Source organism: Rhopalosiphum maidis, chromosome 2 (genome assembly GCF_003676215.2).
Source record: "Rhopalosiphum maidis isolate BTI-1 chromosome 2, ASM367621v3, whole genome shotgun sequence".
In the NCBI taxonomy this organism is placed as follows: domain Eukaryota; kingdom Metazoa; phylum Arthropoda; class Insecta; order Hemiptera; family Aphididae; genus Rhopalosiphum; species Rhopalosiphum maidis.
Genome location: NC_040878.1, coordinates 20,340,185 through 20,365,054, shown reverse-complemented (window position 1 = coordinate 20,365,054; position 24,870 = coordinate 20,340,185). Strand labels below are relative to the sequence as shown.

At 28.9% G+C, this 24,870-nt stretch overlaps 1 protein-coding gene across 3 annotated transcripts in view; it reads left to right on the top strand.

Annotated features, from left to right (window-relative positions):
• The window catches only part of LOC113554197, a 59,803-nt gene that overhangs the window by 6,223 nt on the left and 28,710 nt on the right, over window positions 1-24,870 (top strand). For all 3 annotated transcript variants that reach the window (XM_026957933.1, XM_026957932.1, XM_026957931.1), the window contains exon 2: window positions 15,739-15,850. The gene's annotated coding sequence lies outside the window, so the exon portion shown is untranslated. The remainder of the gene's footprint in view (window positions 1-15,738; window positions 15,851-24,870) is intronic.

Here is a 24,870-nt window from a genome sequence, read left to right as displayed (position 1 = left end):
ATTAATCGGAATTCAATGCATTTTTGAAATATCCGCATGCCATATAATGCCGTCTTTTAAATGTGTTATGTAAAATACGATACCAGTCTATTATATTAACATTACGAGCTGAGGAAAGCGAAACGATAAGATTTCCCCCAATTTGAGTGGTTGGTATCTTGTTCAGATTTATTTTTTCTATTTTTCGAGGGAAGAAAGGTTCGTATGCTGGCATTGCTTTTATCGACGTGGCTTGCATGAGCTCTTGCCGGAGGCCATTTCGGGTATTATAATAATAAAGATGCTGTTTGCCTTACATTTTTTTTTTTTTTTTGTGTATATTGAATAATAATATTCATTCGATATTGAATAGAACCGCAGGTGAATTCATCGAAACGTTGTGGTGGAAAAATTTATTTATTTACGGAGAAACGCGTAATTCGATAGGAAAACGGTGGAACTTTTTCCAAGACGATCGATGAAAATCTGCAGTCACTGTTTTTGGCGACGAACCAAAATATATATATTTTATCGTGTATATTCGGTGAACTCGGTATTGTTTGAGTGCCGTTGTGCGAGGAAAAGTAAACGTACGTATACATATATAAACCTATAATATACATACATAAAAAACACCCGGGGAGGTTCCACTGAGCGCGGTGCGTGTATTTTATTTTGACGGGCGCGTGCGCGCGTATTTTGAAAAAAACATCAAATTTGTCAATATTTTAAAATGTTTTAGTATAATCACCGCTTATTTATTATTATAGTACGTTCAGTCGTGTTACCAGCAGTCAACGCGGTCAAGTGCACCACACATTTTTAAACACGGCGTAATGTGTAGGCAAAATAGGTACATTACTGTTTAGGGAAACATTAATGTTTAAAGTGTTCAATTGGTAATAAGCTTAAAATGTCACTGATTTATTATACTTTAACATTATATTTATACATAAATATTTGAACATTATGATATAGTACCCGCAGTAACAATAAAATCCGTGCATTAAATCCATAAAATATAATGGAGTTGTTTAACAGGGATACGCAAAAAAAAAAAAAAAATGCAAACACATTATTCTTGATTAACGAGTGATGGCACATATTATCAAACAGTCAGAAATCAATTTTCATCGACGTAATATGAAATATAATAATTAATGATGAATAATATGTAATACTTGCGATCGTATTTCAAGCCACAGCATTTCAGTTTAACACTAGTTAGAACTTAGAATATCACGAATAATTTAATATTTCCTGAATATTGAGATTTAAAAATTATAATTTCTCAACACTTATCAAATAAGATTATATATACCTTTATATAATTTACTATAAATTCGATTTATTAATGCATTCGAATAATCAGACAACAATCAACACATCACTGAAGACTACAGGAATTGTATATTTTTTACTTACACTTATGCACAAGAGTGGTATTTTTTCAACATATTTCAGCCGTAATTATAAATATGTACATATAATTTTGTTTGTTTTTTTTATTTATACAACGAGCGAACTCGAATAAAAAAATACAATTGCCTCGAGTTTAGTACCTGTTGTGCCAGTGCACCGCTAAATCCAATAATAATAATAATAATAATAATAAAAATAATAATACTATCGCAATGTAGACACAGTGCACACAGATGCTTTATATACAATAATAATAATAATAATAATAATTAATAGTGCGGTACTGCGGTTGCCGTTCGTGTTTGCTATTTCGTTGTCACACGACTCACGCGAATTTTAAATGTCCGGGATTAATTTAGCCCTGCCGGCAAATACGCTATTCTAGCCGGTGCTGTTGTTGTTGTTGTTGTTGTTGTTGTTGTTGATTTTATAATATTATACGGATATTATTGTATATTATAATATGCCTGGTAGATAAATACTAAAGCATTCGCGTATACACTGTGATCGTGTGTAACCGAACTGTAGCGGACCTTTTAGGTTTTGGTTTGAAAAATCGAAAATTTTTGCTAAACACTACACTAAAATGGAAACTGTTTCTAATACAATATGCACCAACGGTTGAGAACTACTGGTCTTAACTATATAAGACATACGCATATTATATAGGTAATATTGTACAATTATATGCGTTTTAAAAATCTTGCACCCACTGCATGTGTGTATGTATTTCCATTACCATTTTAAATCCGACTATGGACTGTCGCCTCGAATAGGCGTACTATCAGAAGACAGAAATTATATATTACCGATGTTTACTATGTATTAACTCATAGTCGATATTCAATAAAAATGTAAAAGTTTTGTTGTATAAAATAGTAATATATTGTCGTCGATTTTATTCGAATCCGAATATCGACGTTCACGACAATACCGTGGAACTTTTTTCCCTTTTAAATCGGAATTCGTGAACATTCCGTCGTCTGTTGGCATTTAACTGTAGTAATAACAGCGTTTACCCTGTTTGACAGCATGAACCGAAGAATATACCTATTACCTATATATTTCGTTTAATAACAACAACAACATCAATGCAAGTATTTCTTTCGTAGTCGCGCATCAGGTGCGATGCGCAGAAAGGCTCATTTTAGTTTCAGCAGGGAAAAAGCGAATATTATTTAGAAAAACAGATACACAATAGCCCACCGAAGTAGGTATATATATTATAAAGTCTCAGCTGGTGCATATTAAATGTACAATTTTAAAATTAAACTTTGGTCCTCCTATATAAAGTTACCTCTTGTATTACACTGATATAGTATTATATAGGTGCGTATAAACCGTATTTTTATCCACCCACGTACTGTACATAATTATTAATTAATGATTTGAGCATTTACGTATCCTTTTATGTATCTCGTGGAAAATTATGTACAATTAACAATAATTATCAATCTGGTAATTAATCTAAAAATCTTCGAAACATTCAGTGGTCATTGGATCGTGTTATAATAAAATATATTTAAGACTTCCGTAGTTCTGAATGCCATTAAATTGTTATTATAATCTAAATAATTGAATTGATAACAATCGTAACGATAAGCACTTAATATGATTTTTATCCGATGATCTATAAACTATTAATAATATTAAAATAAAAAACATTTCATCGAGATATTATACAAATAAAAATTATGAAAATAATATACTACCCACAACGATTATCTGTATGTACCTACAGGATATTTTAAGCCAACATAATATATAAATAATGAGAAAAAAAAGTAAGTAAAACAACTGTTCACGCTCACGTTGCGTACACAACACCATTATTATGTTTCGTTCAGACGAATGCTAAATATATAGTACATGCAGGTACGTGTACTAGCTGTATTCTACAGTGTAAGGCGTACGAACTTAATGGATAAAATAATATATCAACGCAAAAAAATGAACACGTTTGTTGTTGTACACTCGAAATAAGGATATATCATTGTTCCTTAGAGAAGTTGGAACCTTTAAAATCCAAAAATACTCTCCAAATGTATTAATAAAATGCCATCGTGATCGTACTCCACAAATGCGTTCTTTGTCTCAAAACGTTCGTGTTCGTAATCAATAATCATAATGCATTATGTATATAGCATGGTACCAATCAAGTATACAGGGTGGTTATTTTGACAGTAGACACTCGTTATCTCGAAAAATATTAATAATGTTTTACGAAATATTTTTTTTTCTGTGGTTTGAAGTTATTACAAAACAACATTTTACATTATTTTTTAACGTTATTACTTATTACTTAGTAATTCTTTTCTTTTTTGCATGAAATTATATATTTCTAATTTCAATGAAAATATTTTTTTGTGAATTTCAACAAATAAAATTTGAATTTAAAACGAATGTTTAATTAATTAAAAATACTAATAGTATTTTAAGCTTTGATGTTGACGCAGCACAGTATTACACCACACAATGTTGGCAATCTTATCCACTAGATATTTAAATACTTAAAACTAATTAAAAAATTAAAATCGATTCTTACACATTGAAATTCTCAAGATTCTGTTTCAAATTGTAAATAAAAAAATGTAAGCATCATTTCAAAAAGACAATAATATACAATTACAACAAGAATTGTGAAATTTAGTTTTTTTTTCTTCTAATCCTTGTCTTTTAATTTAATAAATTAAATTAATTTCCAAAAATGTTATACATTTCAAGAAAATAATTATTTAGCTTTGAAAAAATCATACTTGATAGATAATTTGAATATATATTTTGCTTTTCATTAAATGACGCCTTTTAACTTTTTCCTCTTGGTTGAATAATAAAACATTACAATACATATCATTATCTGAATAATCTTTCAAAATCGATAAAGTTTTAATGAGATCGGGAAATACCCATAAATTATGCCGATATCGTACTCGAGTTATATCATATAAGTTAATTAATTAATATACCGACGCAAAAAATGTTACTTTTTATAAAGAACGATAATATTGACTAAATATTTTTGATACACATCATGGTAATTTAGTATTGTAACTTATACCTTACAGCTCATCGCAGTGTAATGTAATACAAAGTAATCTCGTAAAAAATATACTCACATAATATAATATATCCTATATATATCCTAAATATATATTACCTTATAGGTAATCTATATATTACAATATACTCGTATGTTATGCAAGTGAAATATTGAATTGCCACAATGTAAAATATCACTATATACACTTCACAGTTTTTTTTTTGGGCAATTCAACTTAATTATTTTATTTACACTATTTATGGGATGTTCGTCTCATCGGCCATAGATTATCATTATTATTATACGCTTACAACGATGCATTTACGGCATAACAATCGATCGAATAAAATGTATTGTGTTTCAGCTTTTAGCATGTTTGCTATTTTTTTTTTCGATTGCCTTCCTTTGAACCGCACCACTCGCACTGGTATAGGTTTAAAATCGTAAGATATTTTTATTCAAAAATTAGTCTTTTGAATGCAAATTCTGTTTACCGTTAAGCTATATTATATATGGCAAACGACGTCAATATGGATATGCTCAAACATTCCACTTATACAATTTTGAATCATAAAGGTAGGTACGATGATTCAGTTCTCTTCCAATGAAACATTATGTTAATATAATATTTAACATATTTTATGTACGCATTTTTTTCTCATAGATATTATGTATACAAATACGTTATATTATATTATTAATATGTATGTGGTGGATTTTGTATTGGTAATATATAATATGTTAAGACATTTTTTAAGCCCAAACTCTTTCATTTCGGTCGTATACCCTACATACGCATATTTTTTTCTACTCGTATAAATAAATCACTCAACTATTCATATTAAAAACAAAAGTTACATTGAAGTATGTGGTTCTTAAATCAAAAATTCGGAAAAAATAATCTCATCTACCCGTATACGTACATAAATATCGTAAGGATATTATTTATTAGCTATAAGGAATTTTCATTTCAATATTTGATTTAAATCAACGGGGCGAAATAATATTTATCACCGTTCGGATAAACCGATCGAAATACGATTATTACCAACACGATTTTTACTGAAATACCTACAAGTATGCGCGGGCACACACAGATAAGATGATATTATAAATCAAAGTTTTCGGAATGTAACTATTACGGTAGTATGGACTTATCGCACATTCATACGTGCACACAATATCATCATCTTCCGTCGTTCTCACCACAGACGTGCGTAAATGGCAAATCAGACCAACGCGCCCGTAAACCGTGCTGATGTATAATAATATACGACCGTTATACAGACGAACGTCCCCGCAGTGTATAATATAAAACACGAGTTGTTTAATAATGGATACGACGGGTTGGTTGCCGGCTGGCTGCAGTGACATTCGGACGGACGCTTTTGTCCGGACTTATTGCGAAACCTTTGCACGGGCCGCGGTGGAGGTAACAGCAGTGGCTATATGGATAATAATTATAACGACCCAGTTCGTAATGTGTGTAGGTGAATGCTTGTATACTTTATAATATGTATAACATACATATATATACATATATATATATATATCGGTGTATGTATTATTTTAATAGCAGTTACTTTTAGTGTTTTAGTTACGGCCCGCTATTTCACGTACACTTCACGTGATATATATTAGGGCAGAATAAGAAATAGACGGCGATACACCCCGTATACTCGGTCGATTTCTTGTTTAATCCGCCCGGATTAAATGATTTCTCGTTTTTCGACTTTATATTTTGCTAATATTATAAAACAATAATAAACCCGTAAGAAAACACCGCAGTCGACCGTCCTACATGCATTATACGCAATTCGATACAAACTCCTCAAGTAATAATTTATTGTCGCGGGCTGTAACAATCCGTATAGGTATGTGATTATATTATAATAATATGTATTACTATTATATCACATGATATGATTTATATAATATTACGCCCTGTGTGTTGTATTGTCATCGTTGAAATATTTGACGATGATCGATAGAACGACTATCGCGATTTAACAATTATGTATACATATAAAGCAAACGGTGAATAATGAATATATGAATTATGCATCGCACATATCATAGTTATTTCTAATTCTCATCGAAATAACCACCGTAATCGTTTTAAATTACTTAATTTTTAAATTAAAAAAAAAAAAAAAACTACCTTTTAACGTAGATTATATTTCTTATAAATAATTATAATTTTGTATTGTTATCAATCGAAAATAAAATTTTACGTCCCTCCATTGTTTTTTTTTTTGTGTTTTGTTATTCATTCTACAAAGAAAATCAAAATAATGTAATATTGGTATCATATCACACGCGTATGTATACAGTTGTAATATTAATTCTAAATTTCATCATATTTTTATAACCATAATTGTATACTTATTTTAATGTTTTAAAAATAGCATTATTTAGTAGTGGCGTAGCTCATATACTTATAATCTTTGAAACGAAAAAGAATATCAATCAATTTATTATTCTTTATAATTTGTAAAAGTATAATATTTAAAGTATATTGGATCCAATATTATATATATTTTTATTTTTCTATAGGATTTCTATTTTTAGCGTACTTATACATTTTAATAACCGGAAAAATTCTCGTTTAAATTAAGAATTACGTACATCAAATTAATAAGAAATATATTATTCACTTAATAATTTTCATTAAACAGGTAAGGTTCTCATTTGAAAAACAAAAGTTTATATCGGCACAGGACACTCCTTAAGTAGTACAAACAAATCTGAAGAAATCGAGAAACAATGGAATTTAAATTAATTAATTATTGAATAAAAATTAAAACACTTGAGGAATTACCCTATAGAATAACAATAATATTGGTGACCCAATTTAAGGATAATAATAGTTTTAAATATATAATTACGGTACATGTTTTAATGAATTATGTAAGTAAAGGAATATATTTTTTAAGAGTTTTAAAAATTGCTTTTTGAGATATTTCCTTAATGCATAATGAAGGGAGATTAATTTTTGTTTTCTGGCAACTTCCATCTGTCTATAATATTATTGATTGTTAATAATAATAATACATATTTTCGTTCATTACAATGAATTACACATATCATATCTGCTCACATATATTATTATATTAATTAATATTACATACATATATATTAAATTGACGATTGTTATTAGACTTTATACACATTCAGTTCTAATTATGTTGAAATGTTTGTAACTTTTCTTTGTCATATTATCTACACTATTTAGAACTTGATAAAAAAAAAAAACCCAACAAAAGCTAGAACTAACATTTTTTCATCAAAGGACTCTGTAAACACGGTTAATTTGTAATGGAGGTTTTCTATAGTCTTTTTAATGGCAACATGGTGTACTTTTTATGCAACTTAATATAACTTATAAAGATATAATTCTGCATAACTATTTATACGTATCTTTTTTCTAGGTATAAAATATTATAATTCACTGTAAACAAATTGTTTGTAATAATATTTAAAAGATTTAAAGACTTAACCATTATATTTACATATATACATCATACTTTCGTATAAAGTTATATTATTATGTAAATGATAAATCTTAACTTATTATTCTTACAGTACTCATAGTATATTTCTATTTATAGAACACGAAATACGAGAAAAATATTATATACTTCTATAATATACTGTTCAAATGTCATTACGCATTCTCTTTTGAATTATGCATGATCACCCGAGTTTATTCGTGTAATCAATCTTAGTACTATTACATATACCCTTTTGTACACGTTTTTACTTGTAAAGTCGCTGTAATCAATTTTATAGTATAGCATATTATATAAAGAAAACTTTCTTAAGTCTATCGCAATAATAATAATAATAAAAATCGATTGCCAGTATAATAATATGAAGACGATCAATCATTCCAAGATAATATATATATATTTAAATGTATATTATTAAAATTAACCTATAAACCGTATTTTTCTACTAAACTATAATAATATCTATAGAAACTGACAAAAAGTATTATTAATGTTCTGTGACACTAATAATAATTTAGTGTGGGTACAAATTTTAAAACATAAATCATTATTTTTGGAATACTCTTTTGTATCTTATAATATTCTATTTATTTCGTATCACGTTTTTGAAAATTCGGGTTTTTAAAATACACTTAGTCTATTGATCGTATTTCAAAATCATTCGTTTGATAATTTATTAAATTTCTCAAATAAAATTTTGGTTTCCCACCAATGAATTTTTTATTTAAATTTATTTTCATAAAAATAAAAAAATGTTTCATAAATAATGAAAAATTGTCTTTTCTTTAGAGACTTATTTATTGGAGCTGATTAATCAGCTCATCAAGTATTTTAGTCTGCAATTTATTCATTTTACATTCAACGATAATTATAATATTTGATAGCTGAATATTTATTCGAATAATAACAATTTGTGTTATTTGCATCGATCGGTAGACAATTTCAATGATATGAAAATCAAAAACATTTTGACTGAGAAGTCTCGTAAAAACTGGAATCTTCTAGGTATTCTCAATTCTCATCTATATAATATAATACATCTGCAGTACAGTACAAATCAAAATTGAAAGAGACGATCAATAACCATAATTATTTTATTCCGATCTTATACAGATACTTAGAAATAAATAAAAGCGGTAGGTACCGGTTAAAAATGCGTGTTCCATTGGATCCGTTCAGCCGTATTTCCGTGTGCGCGGCGGGTGAAAAATTATCGTCATAATAATATTTCGTTCAAGAGTATGCCGTTCATATTTTTACCATGTCGCTGCACCAGACGTACGGATAATTACGAAAGTTTCGTCGTTTTGTTACTAAAACTTATATTATACTTGATTTCCAGCGCCATTACTGCTAAAAGAACGTCGATTGCGCCTGTCCAATTACGACATCGTATAAACTACACTTTTTGAAAGTAGATATTCCGTTCCCGTCGAAAACAGTAAATAGTACAAAACAATATATTAATTAATGCACTCAGTACGACATTTTACAGCAATTCCAACCGTTTCCCCGAGGTACAACGATCTCGCCGTTACCGACGCGTACATTATGATAGATTGCGCAGTTGGTAGATATATAAGTTTCGGAAAATAAATTCAATCTACAATTATCGGCCGACGTATTTTACGATAATATAATATATCATTATCGTTTAAATCCATACTTTAGCCGTTATAATAATACAAACGTGTTATAGATCACTCTGATAGCCACAGAAGACGAGACAATAATATGCATAACGACGCGACTTTTTTTCGCGACATTTTGTGACGGTATATTGTTGTCGTATAAACGAGTATAAGGTATCTCTATTCGATGAATTTATTTTTTTTCCGGTCGATACTGAAAATATTTCATTATAATATAAACATAGGTATGTACGTTAAAGGCGTACACGCGCGGGCTCTGAGTATTTGGGCCGTTCGAGCCTGAAATATACGCAATAAATATATATTACGTCATGTTTATATATGTGTCGGATTATAAATCAAATATATATATATATATATATATAGTATATCAGAATATATGCAACATATTTTTGTGCTCGGGGATTCCGTACAGTATCCGTAGAAAACTGGACGCCGCCCACGACTGTGCGCATACTTTATTTGTACATTTACTACACACATTAAACCGTTTGGAATTCATAGAGCGTTTTATAACTGCGGTATGCGATAGTCCACATTATTTAATGATTATATTTCGTATGTATATATAAGTCCGTGCGCCGCGTTACTCCTCCAGAACGTAAATGTATTATTATTACATTTATTTATGTCTGGTGCGTATAGGTCGCATTACGCTAAAATACCGCACGACGTCAGTAGCCACGTGACGCTATTAGAGTGCCGACGTGCGTTAGAAGACCGAACGAAATAAATCTTTTCGTCCGGTAGTATTGTCACGTTTTCCGCGGCGTTCGACACGTTAAAAATGTCGTCGATCGGACTATTTTTCCTTTATTATTTTTCCGGGCGATTCGTCGTATAAACGTATAAAAGAAACAGTCGACGGTAGTGCCATATTTACATTCGAACACGTAATGGGCGCACGTGTATGTGTAGTATATAGACAAAACAATAAAATAACAATAATATGACGAATTCGTAAAACAGTCGACTTGCTCGAAATGTCATGTTGTCAACCCCCGAAGAGAGATCATTTCACATTTCGTTTTCGTTGTTTTTATTTCCCCTTTATTTTTCATTTTTTTTTTTTTTTTTTTTTGACATAATAATGCGCGAAAGCTTTTGCTCCTTTCCTCGTTACTCCATTCCAGCGGTTAGTCACGTACTGCAGACTGCAGCTGCTACGGGACGGTACGTTTTTCATACGGTAAAAAATGTACGTCAAAATTGAATTTCGTTTTTATTTCCTGCAGCCATGTTTATATTATGTACAGGGTGATTCGCCGACATGCTTGCCACCGTTTTATTCGTTATTTATGCATTTGTTCGAGTTCTTGTTTTGAATGTTTTGAGTACGCAAATAAAAACCGTAATATCAAATACTTATTTATCCACTATACTTATGAAAATTCTCTGCCTGGACACATTAAGTATCAACATATACATCTTATAGAGGGTTTCTTTTAGGAACTCAGCTTCTCCAAAAATGTCAATATAATTACCCAAATGTATGTATGATTGTTTACCGTTAACGTTGGTAAATAATAAGAACCAGAATGTGTCAACTTTACTCCGAATAATGCACCTTCTTCCAAAAAAATACAACCAATAAATGTTCATTTATGAGTAATAGACTAATTACATTTATTTTGTATGTTATGTGTTATATTAAAATCATGGCCCTCAAAACATCTAATCCTAATATCATAGAATTTCGTCTACAGTTTTAATGTAAATATATGTAAAAAAAAAAAATCATTGGCGTAACAATTTACAGTAAAATGTTGTGATGGTTTTGATTGAAATAAAATAATTTGGTATCGCCACTTGTCTTGGCATAAAAAAATCTAAGTATTATGATTTTTAAGCACGCATAAAAATGTTAATTATCAGAATTTGAATAATTACATAATATAAGGACAAAAAAGGTATGACCATAAAATATGGTGAACCGTCTTCTATGTGAAAACGGCAGATGGGACGTATCCATTATTATATGTTTCGTGTATCGAAAACTGTATTCGTATAACTGTATATAATACACAAACATGCCGTTGAAATACTATCTATTAAATTATTAACCATCTCGAAGAGAGAAATTAACGAACCTATTGAAAATTCGTTTTTTTTTGCTAAGTAGTTAATTACGTGCCTTTATTTTTATCCGTTTAGACTGCCATATAAAACAAGTAAGTTTTTCGTCTTTTTGAAAAGAAATTAAACTGGAGAGAAAGTTTATCGAACGGTATTGTTGTAATAAAATTACTTGAACGAAAAAGTTGAGCGTGCGCGCGCATTTTGGATTTAAAATGTCAAAAGTGGCACAATAGCTACCAGTACCTGCAATTAAACGCACCCGGGTACTCACATATTATTCAATTCGTGACTTTTGGAAGTTTTGTACTAGGTATGCTAGCAACTTCTATGTTAGACACACACATTTCCGATAGGACCTATTTCCGATATACTTTCTGAACTGTTTTTTTTTTTTTAATTACCGAAAACACTATTATAATAATTAAAATCGATTTAATTGACGGAAACTAATAAAACATAGCATAAACATTCAATCTAGTTATCACATTATTATTTCAACGACTATGTAGATTTTACACGATATTAATCATAATAGATATAATTTTATGTTCGAACTATGGTTGTACTCTGTACTCACAAAAATCCGTACGGTTAATATGTGTATGGACATTGTAAATTAGTAATATTATTATTAAACCTACGAGAGGGCAGAGGTGGCGGTGTAGTGGTGTAGCTCTTGTTATCTCTATTTTACACTTGTGTTATTTTTTAATTATTGGAAATGAAAAAAAAATGCGTTTACATTATTTACTATACAATTCATTTATAGAGGTATAAAAATAATATTTGATTAGTAGTATATGGTAGTTATGTTGGATGTTGTTAATCGTTATAATAACGCTGAAATTTACCTCTCAATTATTATTTCAGTAGAACCTATATGGCTAAGTACAAATCTGTTTAGGGACCATTAAAAACGACCATTATTAAAATAGGCTTTAGTATTTATTTAATAATTTACGTTACCATCTAATGAAATTATTATTGTATTTTTAAGAAAAAAAATGTCAGAGGTTAATACGTATTAATAGTACACACATAAAGTGAATTATACATCATGCTTCATTAAAAATATTCGGTAATATAATATTATACATATTACATAATATTATGATTACAAATTTTATTGTTTTTCAAAAAAAAAAATAAAATGGAATGGGTTTTTGTTTTTTAATTTATATTTTGTCATTTCCAGTTCGTAATAGGTAATTAATTCACTTACACGTGAAAACTTTTTCCTGGCCTTTCTTCAATTAAAACTCTTTCAAACAAATAAGCTGTCTAAAAACTGCTGAATAGTTTCCAAACGTCACAGTTCTAGTGTTCTGGTTGATCATCGTCTTATTGCTCATCACCTGCTTCCGCGGTATTTAATTCAGAGCGAAACTTAGTTACTTTTACGTCAAAGCATGACTGTCTTTTGTAGAACACAGTTCCGACTGTTAATGCTAAGAAAAAAGTTTAGTTATGTCAGCATGAAATATTTTCCACGATTCGTGACTGTTACATTCGTGCAATCCGATTATCCGCGATCGATTTAAAAACAATTTTATATCGTTATTTGAAGCACTCTAGCTAGCCATTAAAAAAGTTTAAGCCGTCGTGTTTGGATTCATTGGCAACTACTAATACTTTTGCTTGAATCATTGGTGCAGACACAGTAATATTCTTATTTCTAACGTGGTTGGATCACTTTAAAACGATTTTATCAATTCACCCATTCTCTGATATCGGTGATATTTTTCGTTTGTGACGTTTTCATTGCACCACCTCGAAATATATTATATATTTTTCACAAATCCGGCAAATTGCGTTATTCCGATTCCAAATTGATCATCGAGCTTACGAATAGATCTGTATTTACACCAAATAATTTCCACTCTTTCTTTTGTACTAAATAAATTACGTGATACGCGCGGGAAAGGTCGTTGCAAAAAAAAAAAAAAATAACGAGCACTGAAAAACGTACAACAATAATTACGAAGTGATTCTGAATGCGCACTTAATGTTCCTTACGTTTTATAATCATTTCTAGTTATAGTATTTTTGTCCTCAAATTTAACGTTATCAGCGATATAGGCTGATTATAATATGTTTTCCTTGCAACTACATTCCGCATTATCATGATTTGTTTCCTCTTCTGGCCCAGCTCAGTCGTCGGTACATATTAAGGGGAACTAAAAATATAATAATTTTTCGGAAAGCATCAGTTTTCTACTTTTTGCTGTTCATATCCGTTTTGTATACATTTTTCATACTCGAACCAGTGCTCGAATTGATGGGTGGGGTGCGCAGGGGGACGGAGCTCCCCCACTACTTATTTTCTTTTTAAAAAGCCCCCCACGGGTCTGTGTTAAGTAATTGAGCACTTGGAACGAAGTTTTTAAATCGTTGGATTGTGCACCTCTACTTAATTTTTCCCAATTCGAGCACTGATTCGAACACTGTATATGATAACACTCGGTGATGCTGATAACAAAATATTCGCGACGATTGCATAGGTATTCACTCCACGTGCGACACAAAACGCACATATTCAACGACGTTCTTATTTGGTGTTCATATTATTATACACGTATATTTATGCGCATACGTCACAATATCCGCGTAGCGTCAAACAACAGCTGTGCAATCGAGATTCTCATAATTCAAGACAACGGGTGTGTGTTCACTGGATCGGAGAAAACTTTACGATATGATAAACGTCCCGCCGAAGACGGCGATGAAGTACATGTTTCACGCCGCGTTTCGATCCGTTGGATTTCAATGCGCTCGTGTGTTTTTATCAGTTGCTCTGATCCAAATAAAAACTTTCCCCACGTGTACAGCACGGTTGATGAACAGACATCTCTGATGTCTTATGATCCGTCGAGATATGCGTGTTTTGTATTCAAAGTAAAAAAACCGAGTTCTCCATGTGAAATCGCATATATTGTATTTACGTATTTACATGCGTGCACCGTATATTATGAGCATATTTCGTAATATATAATATTCGATTCGCGACAACAGCGCGTCATGTGTGATACCTCTTTTTCTCGCTTTTTTTCAAGTAAAATACCAATACTTTTTTATACGTTATTACATTCTCGTGCATCATATTATATTGGACGATGCTACGATGGATATATGTGTACGATATAATATAATGGCTGACAAATCGGATTATGTATGAGCGATAATGAAGCTTTTTCATTTATATGGTATTTAGTTTGTCGGAAATTAATTATGTGATTCAATTTTAAAATAATATAATGCCTGCCTAACGAACGGTTACTATATTATATTAAATACCGATTCGGTTTTGTTTCATATAGATATAATAAATGGAATAACCTTATAATATGTATTTAGTATTGTTTCGGTAAAAAATCAGGAGCTTAAAAACCAGTATTAATTTTTTTTTATATATAACAACAATGAAAACGTATACAAAACAAATTTTTTCGTTAAATATTACATTAATTATATGTATAAAAAAACATAAAAAGGTCACGTTATTTAAACACACATCACATAATAAATGATATAATAAATACTTATGATCAGTTTGGTCAACATTTATGATTTCCGCGATTATCATTCAACAATTTAACATAAATTTTCTGATTTTATTCATAATATTTTGTCATTAGTGTTTTGAATGTTTTCCTACATGTTCGAGGTCAATCCTATATGAGATACCTGAAAAACGTCTTTTGTATAGTGGTATACCTGAAATACATATTTTTAACGCCGTATTACCAAACGATATATTTTTATATTTTATACTATTAAAATACGATTACGTTAATGTAACGATTGCATGTACTGTTTTAATATTTACATATAACTCTCGTTAAATAAAATAATCCATCAACAAAAAATATGATACAGAAATAGATTATTATTTTTTTTTTTTCTATATCGACTTAAAAGTACATAGTATTATAATTAAATGTACCTATTATAAATAAATATTTATTCAGTATTCATTAATAAATTTAAAAATTGTTTACTGTTAAATAATGATTTAACATTGATTTAATTTAATTTAAAAATGTACTATTTACAGATAATCAGTCAAAGAAGTAAATTACGTGACGATAACACCATTTGGATACACTATTATACGCTATATATAATGTAGATGTGAGGAGGAAACCGTTCATTTGGAAAATCACTAGGTATGCTATATTTTTCAATCTATTCTGTACATTTTTAAATCACGTTTTACCATTAACTTTACAGTCAGTACCTACTTCTAGTTTATTACAACCTATTTTTTTAAAACTCGTAAGATATTACTAGTGATAAATAAAAATGTATGTAATATTTCCATTGAACTATTTTTAAAAACTATTATTAGTATATCCTTATTATATACATTTTAATAACTCAAAAACTAATCGTACAAATTCTCATTTGGATATATCAAAACCTCTAACATCAATAAAAAAATCAATTAATTATAATTTATAGTAAAAAAAAAGGATGGTTCATATTTAAAATAATAAAGCTTGTATCGGTAGAGGATATTTCTTTAATAATATGAGAATAAAAATATTTAAAAATATAACTCTAAAGTAAACTAAAAAAATTTCTAATATATTATTAAATGAATATCTATAACGCTTGTTTATCTGTACCTATATAGGGCCATATAACGCTACAGAACATCTTTTTCATAATTGAAATTTTAAATACCTGTTTTGAATATTTTTTATTGTTGGCCTATTATAGTTAATAAATAACCCTAATCTATTTATTTTATACATTAGTATTCAATATTTATGTACAATTATATTAAACTATTTTCTTTACTTCTCTATATTTTTTCATTAATATCGACGATATTCTATTACATTTAACAACTTTTTAAAATATGCATTTTGATGATTATAAGTCAATACAGTACTGCACCATAAAATTAAAACTAAATTTACTAAAATATAGTATACATAACAAATAAATATGAATTGAACTTTTTAGACTAATGATAGTTGAATAAAAAAACTTTACGTTGACAGTTGGTATAGTTTATGAAATAACGTTGAACAATGATAAATATTCAATCTATGATCGTGATTTAAATCAATCAAACAAAGCTTTCGATGATGTCAGTGTATGATGTTGTGAAATAATAAAATATAAATTAATATAATCGGTGATACAGTTAATAAGGTACAGTTATAATAAATATCATTTAATTGTGTCTAATTCATAATACCAACTTTAAAAACATACAAACTATACAATACCTGTACATATATTATCATCTATCAAGAATTATTGATTTATAGTTCTCTATAATCAAATTCAGAAACTGCGGTAATCATGGTCTCTCGGCGCTTATTGATGATGGGCCCCATAACACAATAGGACCTACTGTCTCCTACAGAACAGTAGGTCAATGGACCGGTCTACCCCCCTGTGTCCAACCAATAAATATTTAAAAATTATATTTATAATTATTATCACATAGCTATGCAAATGTACAGTCGATAATATATTTCGCAAACTTGTTAACGACCTTGCAATGCTTTGTATATTTTAAAAGACACCACACGTAATTTATTTATTTACGTATTTTAGATGACATTAATAAATTATAATTTATCATTCTCCGTTGCCGAAACCCTCAGTTGATAATATTATTATTTGTGCCACGTGATTTTTAAGTATACCCGAACGGCTACATTTCGACATTCACTGAGAACGAGCACGAATAGGCGAATGTTGGTAATAATGCGTTATTGCTTTTTAAGATGTCAGCAACTGCGTGTACATAAATTGTAAGGATCAAGTGATAAATCGCTTTCTTGTGACACTTCTTCGTTAACACCCGTGATGTATTGGTATTTCATTGCTCCGACGCATAATAAAACTTAAAATACGTGATTTTACAGTAATATTGTATGACATTGACCTTAAAATGTTAACATTTTATAATTTAGACATTAAATAGTTGTGCCAACTGTAAACGTTATATTTTTCTTAAATAAGTAAAATATGTTGTAGCTTATAAATGTTGACAACCGTTTTGAAATGTTGCTGTAGTCGGCCAGACACCTGGTTTTGAAGTGTAACGTTCAATGATAATTTGTCCGGTCAAGCTGAATTAAAGGTTTAGAATAATATATAATTTAATTATTATACATTGTAATGTAGATAATATAATTATAGATCAAAAGCTAAATAATATATATATATATATATATTCAAATCGAAAAGTCTGAATTTCACTTCGTCTATAATTATAATGTATTAACATTTTGTCGATAGTCGTAGTATTCATACTAGAATACATTGCACTGATAGTATATATTTTAGCACCTATTATCTTTTCGTTAAATTCAAAACTTTAAATTAAGAAAATAAAAAACGATTTTTCACCACAAACAGTTATCCAAAATGCTATGTTCAATTTTAAATTCTATTACATTTAATTTATGTAGAGGAATGAAGTTTGTGTGGTAAAATGTTGTCGTTTACAAATGAAACGGGAGAAAAGCGTATTTTAATGCAAAAAAGGATTTATTAAATAAAATAAATGGATTCAAGCAAGCAATTTATAAGTTAATTTCTGTAAATCAAATAAGTTTTTAGCTGACAGTTAAACAGCGCTTTTGAATTCGAAATTGTTTGTCTGCAACCAAAAACTGCGATAAAAAGTTCCATTGTCTAACGAATCGTGATAAATATGTCTAATGGTAGAACAATTCCGTGAACTCTTTTGATTTATCGGTACTATACAGTGATAAAAATGAAAATTAATAAATTAAAGCAATAATTATTATCAACTTTCTCCTTGTTAAATACGGCTTATCAGTATGATGACGATTTATTTAAAAGTGTTGTGTGGTATGTGGATACAATATAAAATGGATATAATATATTTAGATTAAAACATAATAATATGTATATTATGAGAGTTATATATGTATATAGATTGGAATGCACTTTAAAACAAAAATTATTTATTCTTCACGAATAACATTACTTTTTTAAGATTAAAATAATTCTTTTTAAAGTAAGACATGAAACGAATGAAAAAAATATAAAGTTGTAATAAAATGTAATTTAAAAAAAAAGTCAAAATTATTTTGTAAAATTCAGTAGATCTTTAATCACTTGGTTGTTACGATAATATAAAACTAAAAAAAAAAAACCATTACAATAATTTTCCGGAAAACTTTTACAGTACCTTACAATAGTTGTTTAGTAGCTGGTTAGACTACAAACACGTTTCTTTAGTGCACAATTGTTTCTTAAAACGTACCCGCGGTGCGTAGGTAATTACTGCAAGTAACGATCGATTCCCAAACATCTCTCGTCCAATAAGGGTAATATAGATGTATAGAAAAAAATAAGTAACGACTACTATACTATATAATATTAACAACTACGACTTATTTCCGACGAACTCGAACGCTGCGTCATCGTATCGAGTTCTTATATATAAGTACACGATTTCCGAGTTATAACGCTACATAAAATAAAATGAATTCACATCATTGACGCGGTTCGTACGTGTGTTACAACTTATTTAAAATTGTAAACATTTATGTGTATACTACTTCGACGGAATTTGACGAGTCAGAAGATGTCGGGAGGGGATTAGAAATGTCATTATCCCTAATACGGAAGAAACGTACGATCGGGCGTATAACGCGTGCGAAAAAAATATATTATAGAAATACGGTGTTTTTTTTTATTCTAAAATCGTACACATATCGGCGAATGTAATTAATTATAAGAATCATCGTTTTTCGCGAGGAAATAAGCATCGATTGGCTGCTGCTGCTGCTGCGTACGTGTGATGAAGTGGTGGTGGTGGTGGTGGTGGTGGTGATGAATAGCGTCCTTTGCTAAACAAATACAAATACTTTAGTGCGCGTCCAGTTGCTATGATTTCGGACTTATTATCGTAGCCAATCAAACACAAAACGTAATTCCGGTTCCCGCTCGTCGGGCAGTCGACCGACTATTCGCTCGCCAAGACGATATTTCTAGACTTGTCAAAACATTTTTTGTTTCGACATAAGAACTACAAAAAAAGTTATTCGAGTTTAAAAAATAAACAAAAATAATGGATTTTGAAACAACAAGAACCATTTTCGTATAATAGTGTTATCTAAAAATTAAAAACGATGTTGCACAATCCATTTCCTTTTTATAATAATAATGCATAATAACGTAAAAATTGGGTCGTTTAATTTGTATTATGGCCCTAGAGGTTTTTGCCCGAGTGAAACAGTTTTTATTATGTTTTACATTTGATATTTTATTATTGTCTCAACTGCCGAAGACAAAAACTATCTCATTCAAACACTTTAACCCACACGACAAACAGCGTCGTCGTGACGTTTTCTAGCCCGTTGGCGAGCGGATGTCTGATGCTATGGAATCCATAGCAATCTATAGTATAGATTATCACTTTATGAACGAACGACTTGTCACACACTGGAAAAGGGTAAGGTTTCTCGCCAGTATGCGTCTCCGGATGTCAGATGCAAGATTTCCACTTTGGCCCAACGACTTGTCATACGTCGCACGCGTATTGGTTATCGAGCGCACACATTTTCCGGCCACTATCGAGATTACTCGTTAATTGTGAAAACGTCCACTCGTGAGTAGCGTGCCGAATAATATATCGATCTCGAGTATATTTGACGCAATAACATAATAGCAAAATGTGTGAACAATACGCCGTATAGATAATATAGTTAAGGGAATAACACACTCAATGCCGTATCTGAGGGGGGGACCCGAGGGGTCTGAAACCCCCCTAGAATTTCTCAAATAGTCTATAAATGTTTAAAAAGCTATTTTTAAAACCAACATAAATATTTTCAGTCATAAATGGCTAAACTCCAATTTATTAAATTGGCTATTGACCATAGATGTATTATTATTTGTATCTGTGCTATTGGCTGTTTTATATCATAATATGCAAATTATTATAGCATTAAATAATAGATTGTTATTGATTGACAACGACCACTATCGGTGTCGGTTGACGGCTCGAAGTTCGGCGACGATTAATTACTTTATTATATAATATATTATCAATTTATGTAAATTAAAAATATTATTATAATAATATACCGTCGTCCGCCAGACTATTGCAAACACATCGAATTATTTTATTAAATACTTTGTCATAATGGAGTAAACGAGATAACAAAAATGTACTGTTTAATTATTTTTCTAAGCTTCCAAAGGTACGTTTTTATTTCATATATTATGTGTATTATTATATTAATAATTTAACATTATTTTAATTCAAATACTTTATTTTTGACCGATAATGTTCCTATTTTCCGTCACAATATATATATATATATATATCTTTTTATATGTTTTTAGTCTTATTTTTAACCAAATGCTTAACGGTTTCCAAGTCGGTATATTTTGTTCTCTTCCTATTTAAAGTAATTATTTACATTAATCATATTATGTTATAGGTATCAGAAAGTCTAAATACTATACTATTAATACTATTACAAAAATTATTTCTTATGTACGATCTTGTGTATAATGTATATATTTATCAAAACGCAATTAGAAAATCATATCTCAACTGATTGTCACTGAAACAGTACATATATATATGTATATAACACATTTATGTTTTTGTTATACATATTATTATATATTTTCATGCGTATAACCTTTAATAACTATAATATTACTTAATTTATATGTACCTATATAAATATATAATATCATACTGATGATTAACAACAATTTATGATGACCATCAGTAACTTTATATTATTTTCTTTTCATATAATTTAATTTATAATCCAATCTATTGCCAAACTGATACTAAATTTGGAGCAAACAATAAATGCGTATAATTATATAAAATCTTAAATATAATTAGCAACGATATAAGTATATCTCACAGCGTTATTTTACAGTGAAACGGACGTAAGTTTAAAAAAATTAATTTTCTAAATGGTATAATTGTCCGTAAATGCACTCTCGGAAATACTAAATCACCCTGTGAATGGCCCGAAACGACATATGGCTATTGGCCACCGCTGGTTGGGTCCAACCACAAACATTCTCATCTATAAATGTTTTCGTACTACTTTTATTAATGGTAGTAGAGCTAGCTGTAGTCGCTGGACGTCGAAAACTTTCCAACAGCGCCTTTGATGTAATTTGACTTGATTCTAATGTGGTCATATATAAATATAGGCACGAGTGGTTGTTAAATTTCTGAACACGTATCAACGCTGTATTATTAATACAGAGTGATTATCTAAGCAAACTTTTTCTTATTTTATCCTATATTAAAATTTGGATTTTTGTAAAATTTAAGTATGCTTAAGACCGTATTTTTAAATACTTCCCCCCTCGTTCTAAGAGTCATTACCAAAAACAGACATGGACAATTTAAAAATCTTAGTACCCAAAACCAAGTCTAATGGTAAACATAAATATTAAATATCCTAAGAATCTGTATTCTATTGAACAAATAGTTAGAAGATTAAATTAGGTGTGAGTTACTTGATAAAACGCCCAATTGCACAAATATACAGTATGAACAAATATGTAATCTTACATAATAATATTTGGTCTCGTTTATATTGTTAACATTCAGTGGCCGTTTGTTTGACGACTCAAAATATTTAAACAACAACATTAGCAATGAAAATAACGTATGTACTTGACGTGATCAATATCACTAAAGAACAGAGACCATGTCCCATGAAACGCTTTAGAGTGGTTTTATTTAACTTTTTTTATTTTCACTAGTTTTTGTTTCTGATCTTTTACCTGTTATATTATTACTACGAAACGGCTGTAACCATTCCACGTTTAATGTTATAACTCATTTTATAATTGCCAATTATTATAGATTTATATTACTCCAAAATGCTATTTTCTAAAGTTGCGATTTAATTTTAAATCACATCTAGGAATAAATTCCCATCATTAAAAAGATCTTAATAGCATGGTTTATCATAACTCATATTAATTCTTTGTTGAGTAAAAATTTTAACAAAACAACCAAATCGAAATTAAAAATTGATACACAGACTTAATGGATATTTACTCTTCATTTGCATCATCATATCATAAAAGTGGAATATTATTTATTGTAAATTTGAATTCAGCAAAAATGTTTACATTTATAAATCAATTTTAAGCTTGAACAAGTGCTTTTAAAATTAATAATTCACGATTAAACATTTTTAAAGTATTTAAAATACTCAATGAAGATTATATAATAAAGTACAATACCTAAAATTTAAATTTTAAACACTTATAAAAAATTAAGGTTAACGATTTTAAAATATAATATAAAAATTATATTTTATAATATTATGATAAAAAATGTAAAAATGTAAATTATCATGCAAATTAAAGAAATCCAAATTCCGGTATTTATACTAAGATTTTGGATTAATATAATGTCAGTAGTTCACAAATTATATCAAGATTAAATATGAGCTATTTTTATGAAAAAAGAATATAGTATAGGTAGATAAACCACAAAAGTATTATTATTCAATTTATTGAAACATTTTAAAGATTGGCCAATGTACCTATATTGCCTACACATTTTGGCCTCTTACAAATTAGATTATTAATATCAATAATATAAATATATTAACAGAATAGATATCCCATATTTTGAGAACCTGTCTTGTTCATTCCACATTTGTGCAAAATACAACTCTATCATATTAAATTTTAAAGCAATAGTAAATCATTAAATCAATGTTTTTGAAAAACGATTCAAAACGTAAATCACAATTTCTTAAGTAAATGTCGATTGTTCTAAAGTTCTAGTATACATTTAGAAAATATTATTGTAAAATAGAGAAACCTTTTGAAAGTACCAACAAGTCTCAATTTCTATTCAATATACAAATTGACACCTGAAACTTTTTCAGTACTTCTGATATTGTATAAAATGAAGTTCGTAAAAAGAAAGATTTAAAAAAAAACATTATTTTAAAATCAATACATTCCTTACTTTTCTCAAAATATAGGCAAAAAATATATGTCATAGGATTTTCTAATAATAGTAGATATTTGAATAACGCATGTGATATTATTTAGATTAGTTAAAATATATAAAATAAAGAAATATTATGCGATATTTCATTCGCATATTTTATTTACTATTCATTCAACAAATTTATATTATAATAGATAGCATTAATAAATGTATAGCACCATGTATGATACTTAATTTTTAATTATATTTTATTAATTTACTCAAGTATAGTATTTTAATGATCATTTTTTCTGCCATAATGGTGCATTAATCCAATATTTTATATTATCAAGATTATGTGTTTTATACAATCAGAACATTTAGAAAATAGTCATCTTTTGTTATGATATTATATAATATGAAAGTATATTAGGTTAAATTATTATTTAAACAACTTAAGAAATATTTAATATAAAACTTCAAAGGACCATTATATATGAACATTATTGGGTACGTAATATGCTGGTATAATAACGAGCAAAACAATTTTTTCCATTCCGAGTAAACACGATAAAAAAAAAAAAATTATGATTTATTTTAATTATTTTATTTAAGTATACTAATGTATTATATTGTTTCCAAAACTTATTTTTTTGTATTGAAATTAAAGCTTAAAAAAATTGTTAATATTTTTATTTTATTAAAATAAATTTAAAAAAATATTTATAGATACTTATGTGGTTAGTATTATATGCGCCAACTAATTTAATACATACAAAATAAAATAAAACAACAATATTGAGAAAAAGACAGTATCATACTCGTAGATTAGTAATATTTATAGGCCAATGGAGCAAATGAGTTGAGGCAGCACATTGTGAATAATATTTAAGGATATGAGCACCACAGTAAAGAAGCAATGCAGGGTTTCGATCGAGACACGTATGTGTGCTGCGTTTCCGAGAGACCCGTATTTTGTATGTTTGTTGTAATAAAGTAGTTTCAGTACTTAGTGCGATTTATCATTTTATTTTGTATAGCTACAATAGTCTTATTCCAAGTCTGATCTATAATCGATTGATCATGGTCGTTAAAAACAAGGTTTAAAACCTGAAGTAGTTCTACCACCAGTTTGAGAACGATTCTGTAACTAGTTAATTTATGGTCATTTGAGTTTTCAAGTTAGGTAGATGTATAACGTTACAAAGTATGATTTCTTTTTATAAATTATATACAATTAAC